This window comes from Protopterus annectens, chromosome 7.part1 (genome assembly GCF_019279795.1).
Source record: "Protopterus annectens isolate FY-2018-M chromosome 7.part1, PAN1.0, whole genome shotgun sequence".
Taxonomy (NCBI): domain Eukaryota; kingdom Metazoa; phylum Chordata; order Ceratodontiformes; family Protopteridae; genus Protopterus; species Protopterus annectens.
The window spans coordinates 36,002,933-36,017,292 of NC_056740.1; positions in this window are offsets into that span (position 1 = coordinate 36,002,933).

Below are 14,360 nucleotides of genomic sequence, written 5' to 3' on the forward strand. Positions count from 1 at the left end.
CAACCCAACTCGTGACGCAGGGGTCCATGTTCAGGATGGCGAGTTTTTCTGTAATACCTGAGTGGGGAACAGTGTCGAAAGCCCCGGTGAGGTTGGGGAAGGCTGCGTGAACCACCCTTCCCTCGTCCACAGCCTCGATGACTGTCTTGAAGAAGTCAACCAGGCTCAGTAGGCATGATCTGCCCCTAACAAAGGTGAACTGGGTCAGGTCAAGTGTTTGGAGGTTCCCAATGTCCCCGTTAATGAGTTCCATGATGATGTGCTCCACAGTCCCGCAGAACAGGCCAGTCAGGCCCATGGACCGATAGTTACCAGTGTCAGTTGTGGCCCCTCCCTTGTGGAGAGGAATAACCGTTGCCGTGCGCCATTCTATGGGCATGTAGCCTGTGGAGAGGCTGAGGTTGAACAGCATGTTTAGGTGAGGGATTAGTTCGTTCTGAAGTTCGTGCAAGATGCAGCACGGGACACCATCTGGTCCCATTGATGCTGTGTTTCCAGATTTTGAAAGGGCTGTTTTCACCTGTGCATTTGTGATTTTTGGGACACTACACTTTTCCTGTATTGTTGTGGGCCCTTTTTGAGGTGAGAGCGGGTGAAGTCTGCACTGAATCCATGCACTACAAAAAATTAAGGTCAGCTATCCCCAGTCATAACTCAGTTGTTATATGTGTTCTTCACTAAGAGGTTTAATTAAGTCCAACAAGGCCAACTACAAGGACAGGATAGCCTTTCAGGCCAAGGACGATTGGAAGGTTTCTTCAACTATGTCAGCTAAGTGTGCTGAACTGGTGGTGAATAATATTGCCTTCATTGATCAAGTTGACATAGCTGACCCCCAAGAGACAGGTCATCAGTGGAATACTCCAGGGCTATGTGCTGGGCCTGCCCCTGCTTAGTATCTACTTCTTGAAAGTCAAGGCTAATGTTCAAAGCTTCTGGCTCACCAAGTTTGCAGAGGACTACAAACTGAAAGCTGCTATAGATTCCCCCAAGACACCAACATCTTGCAAGAGGGTTTAACACAGACAAATGACGGGTGCCAAAGCCATGGTGTAAAATTCAATGCCAAAAAATATATTATAATGCCCTTTGGGAAACTGCCAACCCAAGTTAATTACTCAAGCAATAAATCACCCCTAAGAGTTTACTTATTAGTAAGGGTTCTAGTAATATGTCTAAATAGCAACCTGGCCTTTGACTAACATGTAGCTAAGATAATAAGAGAATTATACTATGTTACCCAACTTATGGATAAAGGTATGCCATTCCACAACCAAGAAAGTTATAGTACTATTCTACTTGGCCCTTATCAAACCTATCAATGAATGCAATACCTATTTTTGCAGGCATCTAACCAGGCACTTGCAACAGTTGGAATGACCAGAAAGGTTTATTATCATGAGAATTAGGAGGACAAATACCCTGTCCTACACTGATCACATAAAGGCTCTGTCTCTGTATTTACTTTACTACAGGCTATGAGAGGGGACCTTTGCCTGGTTTACAGTGCTTCCTCAGACCTAGCCATGATGAATCCATTGCACATGCACAAAACAAACAGCACCAGAAATACTAGATCTGGCTAGCTGAACTTCACTTGTGACATAAAAAGAACATGCTGGAGAGACAGATATATGCCCCAGAGGACCCCTGTGCTATAGAATTGGCCTCCCACCATGCAAAAGAGAGTTTATCCCTAATTCTATTCAAAACACCTTGACAATTGGAAAAGAAATCATAAATTTACCTTGAGTGTGGCCCCTATATACCTTTTGGACAGAGGCCTTCAATAAAAAAAGTATTACCCTGACTAACACCCTCCCCCACAAATCTGTAGTTACCTCCCTACTAACATGCCCCCCATAGATGTCTATGATACTCAGGACCCAAGTGGCCTGGAGTGTGTGTCTAGTCTTGTAAGGCCCCTAGTGAATACCATCCTAGTAACATTAAGACTTGCCTCATGAGCTACATTTCACTCTAATCTCAAATTAAATTTCTTGACATCCATGTCTCAAACACATAATAACTTAGTTATGACTAGAGACTAAATCATAACCTTTGATATTCCTCCTAATACCTGTAGATAATTATTTTTAAAATTGGTGCAGAATGCTTCCCCAAATGTTCTTCCATATGTTATTTCTTGATTGTTAGCACAAGACCTAGAAACTCTACCACTTCTTTATTAAATTATTTGTTTGTGGAATGCATACTGCATATTATAGCCAACTGACAGCTCTTGCATGGTGATTGATAAACTGTCATCACTCTAGTTATTTTAGTCTCTGCACCTGTAGCCCTGCATGTCAGACTCAAAATCTTACTGTAAGTAGGCTTACTTTATTACAATATTTAGAAAAATAAATGACAGTCTTCACTCTAGTCCAAATAACATGGAACCCCACAAAATGTGTTATGCAGTCTAACCTCCTCCCTGACCCTCTCTGGAAATTAGGATATTATTTTTCTCCTTTCTGGCTGTATATTGTAGTATAGTTTAAAGTCTTAAAGTCTAGCTGGCATAACATCAAAGAGTTAATAATATCTCACCTTATTCCAAAATGTAAACCCTGTCACCGTACATTCCACATCATTGAGATTAAAGCCTCAGTGGCAGTATTCTGAATTTCTCTTCGATCTCTTGAAGTAAGAGCACTTTAAATTTCTGCAGCAGAGGAAAATCAAAAGAAACAATCTATGTCCTCAATAATATGATAAATGTTCTTTCTTATATTAACAACCAATCAGTTTATGTACAATATTACTATTATCAGCCTTTTATGCCTTTGTTATCAGTCAGGGTGAATGTGATGGAATTATAATACCCCTTTTCCTGACATGCAAATGCAATTATTACAGAATCCACAGTGTCAGCAAGAGACAAAACTGACCCAGAATTTCCCTGACAGTGCACATCTTGGCATTTCCTAAATAGTAACAAGCATGGGTTGCGGAATTCTGAGCAGGCTTCACATTACCTGAGTATAGCAGATTGTATCCAATCACTGACAATGATTATTGTACATGGTACAAAAATAAATGTATGCTGAAAGGGGACAAGTGTGTGCGGGTATGTGTACATTTATGTGTATGTGTGTGTGCATGTGTGTGTGTGTGTGTGTGTGTGTGTGTGTGTGTGTGTGTGTGTGTGTGTGTGTGTATGTGTGTGTGTATATGTGTGTGTGTGTGTGTGTGTATGTGTGTGTGTGTGTGTGTGTACTGTGAAGGGGAGTGAATTCCTTATAACTTACAGTCTACACACACACACACACACACACACGCACAAATATATATATATATATATATATATATATATATATATATATATATATATATATATATATATATATATAGCTATAGGCAATAGCCCAAACATAGATGCTTGGTTGATTTAATAGAATCCTAAAGCACCTGCAAGCTTTTGTTTATTCCAAAGGTTGACTGGAGAAATGGGGGAATCTTTTTACCTGCTGGACCTTTTTCCATAATTGACTTGCCACTTCATGTATTAGCATGCTATACACTGCAGTCTCTCCTTGCTATTGTTGGCTGTTGCACAGCTACTTCATTAAAAGTGCCATGGACCTCCTTAAGTGGCAGAAAAGTGAGAATTAACAATGTATGCAACTGTATGGTCATAACTAATCCAGAACTATATACTGGAGCAAGGTGATGCCCCTGTATCTGTTACCTTATTATCTGTACCACAAGGAAAAAGCACCAGTTTTTGGTAAAATTAGGTTCTGATTTAGATAGCTGATATGGCAGCTCATGAGGCTGTGGTTGCAATCCTTCCTTTTTTAAGTACCTAGCAATATCTGTCACATGTGATCATAGCCAGCCATGTTTCTGTTAACCATCAGACAGAAAACCAGTGTTGCATTCCTGTTGTAGGTTGCTTTATCCTTATTACCATGCAGGTTATAAAGCTGTTGACAGATAGCAGTGGCAATAGGGAGCATAATGTCACCAAGTAGGATTAGTGAGGAGTACTGATCAGACATGTCATAGGAGGTGGTTTGTTGAAGGGACATGCAACTATGCTCCTTGTCATTCATTGTAGACAATATGAAGGATCCTAGCTTCATATGCAGCTGTTGTCTGGTAACATGCAGATGAGTGTCTGAGTTTGGTGCTGTTAGATCACTGATCTTCTGTTTTCTGTGCGTTACTTTGCCATAATATCCTTATTAATTTTATGGCATAAACCATATTTCTATCTATGGAGATGATGACATCCTGCCCTATATGTTTTGGCAGATCTTTGGATGTGTTGCCTTTGTGACATCTCTCTATGTGCACACCTTATAACAGTTGCTTTCACATGCCTAGTAGTGTCTTTTTCTCCTAATGAAATGCATAGATCTTTAGAAGAGCTTCCTCTTTCCTCTGTTTGTTGATACCATGTGATGTGTATTCCCTGTTATTTCTGGGGCTTCAGGCAATTAACATGGAGGACTAAAGCTCTGAGCTGTTCATGAGCTGATTCCTGTGTCCATTGTACAAGGTTTGATTTCTTCCACATCCATTTGCCAGTTGTATAACTTTGAGCAAGTCATGTAACCAGACAGTGCTCCTGAATCATCCCCCAAAAGAGACGTTCATGTCCAGTGGGCTTACCTTGTCAACATATAAGTAAAAAAAAATGTTGTAGTCAAATGTAGGCTTCAGCTGCTATCAGCTGCATTGTCCCACTTTATTTCTCTGTGCACATACATACATCAGTTACTGCTCTATGTGTTTGTTCGGAAAACCTGCCACTTTCAAATGTTGCTAGCCAGTGGATATGTCACAATCCAACAGTGCCTTAGGGGACACCTTCCATGTGTGTTCTTGGCTATTTTGTGCTGCTGTTTGAAAGTTGGCCTTTGTCTATGTGCATATATGTGATTTAAATCACCATGTTGACAGTTTGCTTGACAGTGGGCAACTTCTCAGGAAGTTGCATTTTATTGATCTCATAATGACATAAATAGGGAGGTGTTCTTCAAAGATACATTAAATTTCTACTGAGTAAATTGTAACTGTAGCACATCTGAATCAGGTAATCTCACAGACTCACCATTTACCATCAGGCTCAATGTTTTACTGGACACTGAAGTAGCTTTCATTACTGAATTATTAACACATGCCTAGGTTCTATTCATTTTAAGCTAACTACCATTGACCCATTGTTGGGTGTTAAGAAACGCAAGAAGACAGGGAATCAGTGTTGATCATCTAGAATACAGGTAGATCACACCTTCATTGCTATGTTCACACTTTGTTATTGTACATCCGAACATATTTCTTTTGTCTTTTCTGAAAAATTCTGGACAATGCTAAAATAATGGAGGAAGGAGACAAAGGCCTCAAATCATGGATAATTTATAAATATTACTTGAATTCACTTAAAAGAGTTAATATAACAACAGGTTTTGTTGCAACATACATTTTCTGAACAATAAAAAGTATAAAACTCTAATATCTGGCATTACTGAGTGGCTGTAATCCTTAGTGTTTTTTACTAGAAAATCAAATAATGTATGAGGGATACTGCAAAACTACCTGACCAAATCAGAAGTGTTCTGCAAAATCAGGGACAACTGAAAGGTAAGAAATTCAAACACGGTCTTATTTAATGCAATAGGATTAGATAAGATTATCTGAGTTAGCTATCTTCTCTCTTTACGTATGCCACAGATCCGCAGATTTCACTCTACAAGATAGTTAATTCTACAGCTATTGTGCTACTGGCTCTCTAATGAGTACTTCTGTAACTGACATTAATTATGTGCAACATTTGAAAATATAATTATTTATAATCATTTGATATTTCAAATATGTAAGAAATGTCATTAATATGTAATGTTTAGGAAGCGTATTTCTGCTATTTAGGTAATGTGGACTTTTGGCCCTTTCCATGGCTGAAAATGGTCTTTGAGCCCACCTATATACTTACTTAACAAATACAAAATAAAACAAGATAACATTTGAAAATCTAAGTTGAAACTTACATTATTGTGAGGGTACACATAATGAATGAAGGCCTATTAAGTTTTGTTGTCACAAAAAAAAATTCTGTTTCAGTTTTCTTCCAAATTATGGCTTAAAGGAAGGGCATACCTTCTACTTCTCTTCTAACACAAGCCTTTATTGCGCACTGTTTGTGCCTGAAGCCATTTTACTTGTTTTTTTTTCTGTCACATATTATTACTTAATCATCCTCTAGAATATTAATAACATCACGGGTGAGTAAATCACTGGCTTGCTGCTCAAGAATTAAATTTCTATAAAGTAATTATATTGTAATGAAGATGCATTTGCATCAGAAAGCACATTTCAGTTTGTCCTAGGGTGAGCTCATATAACAGCTTCATGATTCCAAAGAAACATGAACTTAAGTGAATACTGCACATACTCATTGTAATATCTTATGACAGCAGAGCTTTTAGGTTTATAAGAGATATGGTTTTAGTCTGTGAAACCACAGGAAATGCATGGAATGCATCTGACGTGGTATTGTTTTAATTTCTCCGACCTAATCTTATTTATTTGCAGTAGATTGATATTAAATAACTATATATTTTATTTCTACCTCTTAGTGTATGCAATAAAATTAATTTAGCACAATACAAAGACTGTTCGTGATTATGGCCACACTGTCTAGTACAAATGAAGTGGAATGCAGTGATATGAGTATATGTATATGGTTACAGCCAGGATAACAAAGTAAGCGTAAGTACCTGGAATAATTCTTGATATTCAGGTGGTCCTTTAAGAAGAAGTATGAACACATTAAGTCATCAGATTCTGTTAGATTCATAGAAGAGTCATAAAAACACTGTAGAAGTGATATGTTGTCTTTGTTCCCTTGCTTGGACAAAGTAGTTGTTAGCAGTCATTTAAAATAATTACTATTCTAATAACTTATATTTTTAATACTGCTTATTAAGATGTATTGAGCTTCAAACTTTAGTTAAAAAAGGCATAAAACATAATAGTTGTAGACTATGTCCAGAATAGTTAGGAAGCATTTTAATATTTTAATTTCAATTAAACTTTAATAGCCTGAAGAATACAGTCAGTGAAGAGCCTGATGTTTGAATGAATTGATATTAAAATATATAGTACATTTTAGAGTAATCTAGTTATTTATTGCAGGGTTGTCATTTTCAATGCAGCTTATTAAAGGAGTTAAGAAGACATTAATCTTAATGTCTTCTCTAAAATATTTCACCACCCTTTGCAATTTAAAATGCATAATGGACTACAAGAAGAAATCTGGCTATGTCATTACTATCTTCTACTGATATAACAGTTGTTGGTTTAAAATCTTATGGATTACACCTTTGCTTAATGATGAAGATGACATCAATAGAATCTTTGTAGCTCACTCCTTTGATACACACTTGCTACTAAACAAGAACTTGATCATTATTTAAGTTCGTCTGATTAGTTCAACAAATTTTCAGAGGTGTAAAGTTTAAAGAATTAAACTGCTTAAATTAGTCAACTTTAAGAACATGTTTATGTAGGCTGTTAATAATGGGTACATCTAAAAGTATATAAGCCATAGTTAGATGGAGCAAAGGACACGACTGCCCCAGGCACAGGATGTTAATGGTCACAGCTGGTACAATAGAATAGATGCTGGTCATTCCCTACAAATCAGCTGTATTGAGTGAGCACACTTCTTCTTCTTCCTCCTCTTCTTCTTCTTCTCTCTTTTGGCTGCTCCCATTAGGGGTTGCCACAGCAAATCATCTGTTTCCATTTCTTCCTGTCCTCTGCATCTTGTTCTGTCACACCAACCACCTGCATGTCCTCTCTCACCACATCCATAAACCTAATCTTAGGCCTTTCTCTTTTCCTGTTACCTAGCAGCTATATGCTTAGCATCATTTTCCAGATGTGTCCAGCATCCCTCCTCAGCACATGTCCAAACCAATGCAATCTCACCTCACTTGTTTGTCTCCAAACCGTCCAACCTGAGCTGATCCTCTAATATACTGATTCCTAATCCTATCCATCCTCATCACACCCAGTGCAAATCTTAACATCTTTAACTCTGCCACATCCAGCTCTAACTCTTGCCTTTTTGTAAGTGCCACCATCTCCATCCCATACAACATAGCTGGTCTCACTAACATCTTGCAGACCTTCCCTTTTACTCTTACTGGTACCCGTCTGTCACAAATCACTCCTGACACTCTTCTCCACCCATTCCACTCTGCCTGTACTTTCTTCTTCACCTCTCTTCCACACTCACCATTACTCTAAACTGTTGATCCCAAGTACTTAAAGTCATCCACATTCGCCAGCTTTACTCCCTGCATCCTCACCATTCCTCTATCCTGTCTCTCATTCACACACATATATTCTGTCTTATTCCTGCTGACCTTAATTCCTCTGCTCTCTAGTGCATATCCCCACCTGTCCAGGGTCTCTTCAACCTGGTACCTACTCTCTCTACAGATCACAATGTCATCTGCAAACATTATCATCCACGGGGCCTCCTGTCTGATCTCATCTGTCAACCTGTCCATCACCACTGCAAATAAGAAAGGGCTCAGAGCTGATCCTTGATGTAATCCCACCTCCACCTTAAATGCATCCATCACTCCCACCACAGACCTCACCACTGTCACACTACCCTTGTACATATCCTGCACCACTCTTACATAGTTCTCTGCCACTTCTGACTTCCTCATACAATACTACAACTCATCTCTAGGCACCCTGTCATACGCTTTCGCTTAGTCCGCAAAGACACAATGCAACTCCTTCTGACTTCTCTATATTTCTCCATCAATTGAGTGAGCACACTAATAATCAGTTAATCAGCCATAGTTAACATCATATATACATTCAGTGATTTAAAAAATTGTCTACATTTTACATGCTAGTGTCTATACATATAAAGGAACCATGGGCAGTGTCAGGGGGCTGTGCAGACACATAGCCCCTGCAAATTACATACTGCCTGGCCATTGATGTAATGTTATCCCTGTTATACCACTGTCCATTGATACCAACTGGGGCCTTCATTATCACATGCATTCAACCTATAGCTACCAGAACTTTGAGAAGGCAGATGATGTCCACACATTGTTTGAGAAGGCAGATGATGTCCACATATTGTGGTGGCCATCTCCCCAGTAGTATCGGGAAAACAGATCTGCTCATTCATAGCTAGCTTGAGTAATGTCTTCAGTATATTGCAGGTTAATCCCTGGGATAGACACAATGTGTCTCTGGAAGGCCCTTGTAGCGTGAATAGTAGGAGCTACACATATACTGGTATTCACTGACACAGGAAATCTAATCATTACCCCAAATCCAGTTTGTGGGCCATAAATGTAGTCCAATGCCAGTATGATAGCTATCCACTCTGAAATGGTCCATTAGTTGCTGGTCTGTTATATGAGGAGGTGATCAGCATTCATGGACATCAAATGCTGCTGTGCTAGAGCTGCTGATGCACCAAGCTTACTCACCTTTTACAACTCCGCAAACGTTTGCATTCTTTTTACATTTATTCTCAGACACAACAGCTTTCATGTCTTCACTCTCAGTTACTAGTGACTTACTCACACAGAGCCACACTTACATTTCATCTTGCACTTATTAGACTGTACCTCTTCATTTGCATGCCATTATATGATCATTTACATGCCCCTACTTCCTCATCAGCTTGCTCGTTGTTTTGTAGATCTGGCAGGTTCTATGGATCATTACCATGCTGTGCATTCTCAGTTTCAGTGCAACAGAGTGCTGCATAGTACATGACATGACTGGGACTACATGGGCAGTCAGAAAGCACATTATTAGGTTGTGTGAAAAAAAAAAAGAAAAAAAAAATGTTGTATAAATTTATTCTGCAGCCTATCCAGAAGGATATTTACTATGACATTCAGAACTCTTTCTTCTACTTGTTATTTATTTATTTACTTGTATTTATTTATTTATTTGATGCTGCTAGACTGTAACCCAGTTCAAAGTTGTTTACTTTGACAGTATCAAATACACTAATGAAATGTAAGTAACATCTAAATCTACTCTGCCTAACAACTCAGTGTGCACACATACAAATAATTGTTCATTTTTTTACATGCCATGGCATTTTCAATATAAATCCATACTGTGTTTAGCCCAAGGCTCCACTGAATTTTTCAATGCACAAAAAGTTCCTTCACCTGAAATGATTTTTTTAATTTTAATTAAAATTAAACTGGTAGGTAAATATTGCTTGCATTTATGTGACAGGGTATCAGACCTTCCTGCTTCTCAACTCTGTGAGCCTTACTCTTGTGGTCTGTTACAATTCGTTTCATTTATTACTCCATGTTTTCTAAAATGTATCCCACTAGTCTCCGTTGCCTTGAATAATTTAATAACATTTGAAGATCATTGAAAACCATATCCAGTATGATTCTAAGGACTGAGATCAATTGCATTTTCTTGGTAACTTCTGTAGAGTGCATCTGATAAATGTCCAGCTTTTTCCTGTATAAATATAAATAAATAGTTATGTTTTTGTCATATATTTCAGTCTGTCCTTTTTTAAGTTTCAATATCTTTATTGTTGTCATTGTACTTCCATTTATTGTGTTTCGTCTGTTGAGGCCAGTGTTTGACAGAATACCTTATACTAAATTATTATTAATGTTTACCATCTGAGTTTTCTTGTATTTCCTTGAATCCAGTATGACTTCACAAGAAAGCAATACACGGTTGCTTTCTGGTTTGATTTCACTTGATTCACTGATTCTGATTTGCTAATACAGCCAGTCACAAGAACCCCCTTCCATGACTCATATCCTGCATGGAGGTGCTGCAGCTATAAAGTGGACTGTATTCAATTACAGGTGTAGTGGATTGCCTGCACATAGAGAACATGGAGGAGATTATCCATACTGATTTTTTTTTTTGGCCAGATATTGTTACATAAAGCAGAATTTATAAATTATGAATCGTGTTCCTCTATTTTTGAGCATGTGTGAAAGACTGGCATAATGGTTAAAGTGGGAGGTTGGCATAATGGTTAAGGTGTTTACCTTATAAACATAAGGTGCAGGGTTTGATTATCACATGGGTTAATTAGCTAGGTTGAAAATGGCCCACAAGGGCAGTTAGCCTAGTACTAACCTATGAACTTGCTTGTAGCTACCCTTCATAATATCCACACTTTTTCCCCTATTGTTTTTGATTAGCAAAGCTATTTCAAATAAATGTTCATTGCTTCATTGATTATAGGTTTTAGTGCTCCTGCTTACTTCTTACAGGCTACTTTAACTTACAGGTGCTAAAGCTTATCTGTGATACTATCATATTTTAAAAAAATGTAGTCTGCAGAAATTTAGAAACCTCAGATTTGTTTGTTTGTTTATAACGATTTTGAAATTATGATGACTGCAAGCCATATAGTTTGGATTTTATCTGATTCCAAATTACTTTGTTCTTCTTTATCTTCTTTTTTCTATTCATATGAGAAAATTAGGCCAATAGTTGTTTGATCCTGATTAGGGTTCTTTGGCAAGTTATCTGATGTCTGCCTCAAGAATGTGCTTTTTCTTTACTTGCCCTCCTACTGCAGAAGGATAGATCTCTGACTACCATGCAGGTGACCCATATTTGGCTAGAGGCAACCAGTTTTAAAAAGAAAAGGCAAGGGATGGTAGGTTTGAAAGGATGAAACTGAGAGGTATGCTGTATCTAGGCCCACTATATTAGTAATGTTTACCAATGGGTAGGAGCTCACAGATAGAATAGGATGGATAGGCTATGCTGAAGATGCAGTGTTTGCGCCACTGAGCCAAGGCACTGACATGTAGGAGCATGCATGCCCTACTAACCAGGCAGTAGTTGTGAGTTTTGCAGCTGCCTGTGGGAAGAGGTTGGGTAGGGATCTCCTTGGGACCAGTGTTTGGCCTTCTCCCTAATGACCAACTCTCACCTCACAGAGTAAAGTATAAGCTCACAGGGTTTCGTTGTATATAGCTCTCAAACAGTTTGGGGTATGCCTGCCTGTTTTTATCCCCTGATAAAAAATGAGAAAAGAAGGGACATGAAGTGGAGCCACTGTCTAGTCTACAGGAGGACAAGAGACAAAAAGTATGCTCTGCTTTATTTCATTAACATTTTAATGAGAAACACATTATTCAAAGCTTCAGGTCAATGAAAACCTGAACAAAATACATTGCTGCACCCCACGGGGGGGGGGGTGGGGAGCATGATTCCCATAACTCCTTACATATATAGAGTATTCATACTGTCACACAATTAGAGAAAAGAGAAAATCCTACATAAACACTATCACTACTGGTACACACAAATCACACTAACAATGTAGTGCAATAAATAGCATTTGTGTGGTTTAACACTTGGAATTGAATTCAAAGCTTTGGAAACTTACCCAGTTTAATGAAGCATTTTGTAACACAACTATGCTTAGTTTAGCTCTAGCTACATTCATGGTGTTTCACTTAAATCTAACAATTCAGAGTTCCCACCAGCAATAACTACCTTTTATCTCCCAAAATAAAGATGAGTTTCAAGTATCATTCCTCTTACGTGATGCCAAGTGGTTGAACAGCAAAGCTTTGTGAAATGTAACTTTATTATAAGAAACTGCTGGATTCGGGATTTACCCTTTCTCTAAGGTATAGCAGACTTAGAGTTTTTCTTAAGTCAGAGGGAGGTGATGTAAACTTCCCTACATAAAGGAAATGGAGGCTGGCTCTATATTGTAATTCTTAGACCTGTAATTATGAGTACTGGAATTCATAAAAAAAAAAAAAAACAAGTAAAAACAATGTTACATATGTACATGTATACAGATAGATAGATACACAGATATAGCATATATATATATGTATATATGTATATATATATGTATATATATATATATATATATATATATATATATATATATATATATATATATATATATATATATATATATAGGGGTCTACCTGATAACACCAACATGCCAAAACACCGACAACAAAATAACCGACACAACAAAACTGAAAAAAAAAGAAAGTTCAAAAACATGAAACTTCACATGCCCGACAAACCACAATCCCGACAATCAACAAAACAAATACCTTTCCCGAAAAAACACACACACAGTACAAGCACACCAAAAACCTTACAAACTTACACTAAACCTTACATGCACAACTATCTATGCACTAACCTTAAACCAAACCCTAACCCTAAGGTCCGTCACTATCGCACACTTACCTTACCCGCACCCTAACCCTAACCCTAACTCACTTAATCTGCCCCTAACCCTTAACTCTGTCACTATCGCAAACTTACCTTACCTGCACCCTAACCCTAACTCACTTAACCCGCCCCTAAACCTAAAGTCCATCACTATCGCACACCTACCTGACCGGCACCCTACCCTAACGTCCGTCACTATCACACACTTATCTTACCCACACCTTGACACTGACATCCATCTCTATCGCACACTTCCCTTTACATGTTGGTGTTCTCAGCATCAGGATTCTCAACTGTTGGTCTTCTCCGTTGTTGATCTTCCGGTGTCGGTGTTCTCGTCGTCGGCGTTTAGAGATTTCAGCATTTTCAGATAGACCCATGTAGATATAGATATATATATATATATATATATATATATATATATATATATATATATATAGCAGAGGTTTTGATTGTTGAAAATTCATCATTTCAGACATGTGAAATGCTAGCAGAATTGATCGCAAAATGATCGACTTTGCTGACATTACTGTATGGGAGGTCGGTGAGCAGCAAGGAGTGGGGATTTGCCCTTACCTCACCATTGTGCAGTCTCAGAGTAGGTATATATAATTTAGCAGGGGGTGTGCAGGGGACTTGCCTCTCCCCGCAAAAAAACAGTAGTTACTTGTTTATATTTTTATTTTCCAGTGTTTTGCATTTAATCATTCTGTTTTGAGGTTTTAAAGTTCGATGCTTAGGTTTTCCAATATAGTGAATTACATATCTCTCCATATATATATATATATATATATATATATATATATATATATATATATATATATATATATATTTATATATATATATATATATATATATATATATTATAGATATATATATATATATATATATATATATATATATATATATATATATTTATGGGCTCCCTTCAGAATCTTGAACTACTGAAATCACGAATTTCAGAAGCCCGAAACCAAAAGGGCGAAAGGGCGAAAGTGCAGAATGCCGAAAACCCAGAAGCGCGAAATTCAAAATCCCGAAGTTCAGAGATTTTGAATTAACTGTTTTGGTGTTGCAGTGTGTGAGTGGGTGGTTGAAGATGTAGGTAAGTGCGTGTGTTTTACGGGTTTTAGGTAGGGCCT